We start from the raw sequence: 5,438 nt of genomic DNA, 5'->3' as shown, positions 1-5,438 counted from the left end.
GAATACAGGGAATATTATTTGTATGAACTCCTCCTGAAGATCTACGAAAGAATGATCTTTTGACAACCAAAATAACTAGAGAGATGGCAGAAGAACAATTGGCGAACACTAAGCATATTGTTACTTTTAGAACTAAGACCAAAAGAGACTCAAAGGAAGAGATATAGTATGTAATGGATATATGCTCTGACAATAGAGATATTGGATGATTGTTAAAAATGGAGAGAATGTGTGAAAACTTTGTAAAATGTTTTCTGTAATTACATGAGTGATGGTAGAATTAGCTTGCTTTTCTGAGACTGTTGTGTATGCTTTGTAGTTTAAACAAATAATTATGCTATATTCTAAGTCTGTTGTTCCCAGTATCCTTTGGAATCAGGATTCTTACTATGAGAGAAAGGAGATATGAATGTAACATAGAAAAGTTCAAGGGAAAAAAACTCTGTAATCTTGAATTTAAATAGAAAATATCATTGTGAACTCACCGGGCATTTTATCTCATATATATTTTTTTTCTGGCTCCATACACTAAAAATGCCTTAAAACAATGATCGACATAGTTGGTGTATTGCCTGGGGGAGTATTTAATAGTGTGAGAGTGTGTATGTGTGTGTGAAGCAGCTTTTGTCAAGGCTCTCCCCCTCCCCACCTTTGCTCACTTTCTGGATCCTGCTCTATTTTTACAAGGATACTGATCTTTTATGGATCATGGCTCACCTTTCTTGAGTAGCCATTAAATCTGCTATTATTTCTAAAGAGTTCAACTTGACTTTTTTTCCTGAGTCGTCACGGTTTATGAAGTTACACCCGTGGGTCTTGAGCACACCTGTGGAGATGCTGGTTAGGTGAGGTCTTTCCTTGAGTGCCCAGAGACAAGGTCAGAGAGGAACAGAGGGCCTTTGGAAGGCATGGAGAGAATAAATGCTTGATACACAGTGAAACAGAAGCAGAAAGTCCCCAGAAACCATCTCATCCAGATATGCAGCTACTCTATCCGCACCTCTTTCTCATCACACCTTTGCTTGCTGGTCTCTAATATACACACAGCTAATGTTCTTTCATTCGTTAACATCGCGTAGTTATCGAGTTCCTCCTAAGTGCCATTCTAGATTCTGGGGACAGAATGGTGAAAAAGATGGGAGGCTCCATGCCTTCCCTGTGGTGAGGATGATGATAAACAAATACACCCAGATAAGATAACATCAGAGGATAAGTTGTGTCCCATAACCCTAAAAGCTTCATCGACATTTATTGTCTTCATCAGACACTGATTCACGTCCCCTCCATGTGTTAATTCACTTAATCCCGCCCACACTATTATGCTGCCGCTGACATTATTATCATCCACATTTTATAGAGGAGGAAATGGAAGTACAGAAAGCAAGATTAAGTCACTTTCCAAGGTCACCCTGCCACTAAGTGGTACAAGTAACATTTAAATTCAGGCCACCTAATTCTTGAGCCCTCAGTTTCAACCATTATGTCATGTGACTCCTGCACTGCTAAGAGAACCCTGGGTCAGTGAAACATATAAAGTTCCCAGGGGAACTTGGGGCTGTGGCTGGGATAAGGAGCTTGCATTAAACAGGGTAGTCAGGGAAGACTTCTCTGAAGAGGGGGTATTTGAGTTGAAACCTAAGTAAAGAGAAGTGGTCACATATGTAAAATACTGAAAGCAGAGTTTTCCAGGCAGAGAAATTAGCTAGTATAAGGATCCAAAGGCAGAAATAATCTTGAATTGTTTGAAGTGCAAAGAGAGGGCAATGGAGTGGTTATAATCTTCATGAAAAAGGAATCCAAATTTAAGGCAGAAGAATCTGACTTATATCTGAGTCTCAGTTTTATTTACAAAAAAGAAATGATATGTCGACCTTACTTGTTACACAATTAAAGGAGATTGTGGTAGCCAGAATGATAATCACTGTTAATACTTCCCTGGCAGTCCAGTGGTTAAGACTTCGCCTGCTGCTGCTGCTAAGTCGCTTCAGTCGTGTCCAACTCTGCGACCCCATAGACGGCAGCCCACTAGGCTCCTCTGTCCCTGGGATTCTCCAGGCAAGAATACTGGAGTGGGTTGCCATTTCCTTCTCCAATGCATGAAAAGTTAAAAGCGAAAGGGAAGTAGCTCAGTCATGTCCGACTCCTAGCGACCCCATGGACTGCAGCTTACCAGGCTCCTCTGTCCATGGGATTTTCCAGGCAAGAGTACTGGAGTGGGGTGCCATAGCCTTCTACCAATGGAGTAAGTGAGGGTTCAATGCTGGTGGGGATCTAAAATCCCACATGCTTCATGGCTAAAAAAGTCAAAACATAAAACAGAAGCAATATTGTAACAAATTCAATAAAGACTTAAATTTTTAAAAAAAAATTAAGTTGTCCACGGTAAATACAGCCTGGCTAGCTTGCCTTTTTCCATAAGACCACATCTGTGCTACTAGTTAAAGTCTAATTGAGCAGTTACTGTGTACCTAGCATAACACACATGTATTTTAAAGTCATCACATTTATCTTGGAAAGCATCTGTTATCCTCATCTTGTAGACCACTAAACAGAAGATCTCAGAGGTTAAATAATATTTTCAAAGACAAAGATCTAATGTATGTTACAAGACAGCAGTCCTAACCCAGTTTTGTCTTACTTTAAGGCACAAGTGCATTGTTGTACAGCAGAAACTAACACAACATTGTAAAGCAATTATATTCCAATTAAGAAATTTTACAAAAGCCTAAGTGTTTCTTCTATACTATACTTCCTTATGAATCACAGACTCATCCACAGCACGCAGGGAACAATGTCTCATCCATATTAATAGCATCACTTCCGATGAAGACACTGTGTAATAAATCTTTTCTATCTGGAGGTTAAGATGGTGATGGTGATAATACTGGAGTGAAGAGAAGAAAGTAAAGCAAAGTGAATTGGAGACATGGATTGCTTTGGCTATGTTCCTGTCCTCAGATGTCCAAACACTTCTGACAAAACACGCTCTTCCCCTGCTCTGAAGCTGTGCGGTCTTGGCCTCAGAGAATCAAGAATCAAGCTGATTGCAAACTTGGTGCATAACAGAGAAAATAAAGACATCATTTGCTGACTGATTTGGACTAAGAAAAGATGTATTTACTTGCAGTTTATTATGTTGAATGTGACAGGCATACATTTGGGCTTTTTATTGAATGATGACTTACTACATACAGGAATTGGTGCAATTTGTAATGCAGATTATGTTTTTAAACAAAAAAGGGTGCAAATACACTGATGACTGTCACATGACTTGCTCTGCACTTCTCAAAAAGTGGCTTGAGTGTGGGCGGAACGACAAATATACCCTAGATGCACAAATGTAATTTCCAAAGAAGATGATTCTGGGCAGCTTCCAATTCAGTCGGGCAGATTTAGACAGAAGAAATCCACGGCTAAGAAAAGCTAAGGATCTTAAAATAGCCAGAATTGGAGTAGCATCTTTTGAATCATTCCCATTAACTGCTGAGATGCCTCCAGACAGAGCAAGAAGAGCCACAACTAAAATTCGAGTGTGGGATGAGAAAGTACATGTCGCATCTTTGTAAGATTACATAAGTTAAACACCTGGCAATCCCATTTTTACTCCTAATAACAGGCGGTTGGGGGGCAGGAGAAAAGAGGAAGAGATCCTCTTTCTATGGTGGAAAGCAATAGAATGAGTCTGGTCCACGGCATATTTTCTGAGTACTGAGTTTTGTGACCTCATCGGCTTCTAGGCATTGAGCCAAATCTTGTCTTGTGATACATTTATGCAATTCCTCGAGGTCGCAGACTTGGGTTTTTCACTTGGAGCGCATTTGCAACTTGACCTGTGGGCAGGATTTGTTCTATCCTCCCCCTTCCCCCACAACCAACCATCATATTCATTTCCCTCAGCACATGACTGCACAAACACTCCAAGTTTCTTTTAGAGGAAGGCAAATTCTATTAATTGCTTTCCTCTGTCTGACTGTTTGGGCTTCACAACGGATTTCATCCAGTCATTAAGAAAAGAGTGTTCATTCATGCTAATAACTTCCATTTAAGCTGCTGGTGAGTAATATCAAATAGAATGTGTGACGAAAGGAGCAACCCATGCAAAGATCTGAAAACCCGTGGAAACGTTTTTATTTCAAGACTTTTATTTGCCTTAAGGGAAGGCAAAGCACGGCCAGATATTTTCAAATCGTGTGTCACGGCTTTTCTCGTGATTCAAAATTAAAGCTTGCCTTGCTTAAGAGAGCCTGCAGCATGCGCGACACGACTCGTCAAAACGGTTCCTTCTCGCAAAATCTTGGAACTTCACAATAAATTCTGCTATAGAGATTCTGACTCCTATTTCCCCCTCACTTGGTAATTTACCAGGGCAATTTCCCCTCCTGCTGACGGTGGGCAAGCCCTGTGGCTCACACAGGCTGCAGAGCCCTGCCTCTCATGTGAGAGCAAGTGCTACGCCCCCGGCTACATGTTAAAGAAAAGCTCAGCTTGCCAGCTCTTGTCAAAAGTTCCCATAGACAGTGATTCCACTTAAGGCCTGGGTACAACGCTGGAAGCTGGAACAATTCAGATCTACACTGCACATCCCTCTCCCAACATGTGCGTGTGGATCCAGGCTCACAGAGGGGGCTCGTGCCTTGCTTTCCTAGGTGGTGAGGAGGGGCAGTCTAATTTGGGGGCAGCCCAGCATGGATTGCCTTGGCTCGCCTTCCACAGACCTGCTTTTTCCTTCCCTCATTACTCAAAGAGGGTCTGCTTTTGTAGGAAAACAGGTGAAGGAGTGAGAAGGTACTACCCAAGGTCTCTTTGCTCTTCTGAGACGCCAAGCCATATCAGCCCTGATGGTCTGCCTTAGTCTTAGAACTAGCTGGTCTTTTGACGCAGAGGTAAGTTTGATCACTGGCCTTTTGTCTTATTTTGTTCTGTTTGAACTGCTGGTGGAAGATGAAGTAGGAAAAAGGAACTTGCAATAACCTCCCTCCCCTACATCCCAACTTACCTACCTTGACCACCCTACAAGCTCACTCCATCCCCCAAATGCCTCCAGGATAGGGGCTGATGGGTGGGGGGCAGTAGTGAGGAGAAGGAGGAGAAACAGGAGGTATGCTCTTGACCTCATGTGGAAGGAAAGAAGTGGTATTAGAAAAAGTTCCGTTCTCCTCCAGCACAAATGCCAACTTGGGTGAAATCTTGGAGAACGTGTCTTAGTTTGCTTGGGCTGTGTAGCAAAGTACCATAAACTGGGTGCCTTCCACAGCAGAATTGTATTGTCTCAGTTCTGGGGACTGGAAGTTCATGAACAGGTGCCAGTAGGTACCTCACTTTGTGCATCTTTAAATCTGGAATCATATTACCACCTAATGAATAAGGCTGTTACAGAGATAGATGACAGAGCAATCTGGTAGCAATTATTATTTTGCAATTTTGTTTGCAGCTAAGTT

This window comes from Oryx dammah, unplaced genomic scaffold (genome assembly GCF_014754425.2).
Source record: "Oryx dammah isolate SB20612 unplaced genomic scaffold, SCBI_Odam_1.1 HiC_scaffold_11, whole genome shotgun sequence".
In the NCBI taxonomy this organism is placed as follows: domain Eukaryota; kingdom Metazoa; phylum Chordata; class Mammalia; order Artiodactyla; family Bovidae; genus Oryx; species Oryx dammah.
This window is presented reverse-complemented; position numbering follows the sequence as displayed.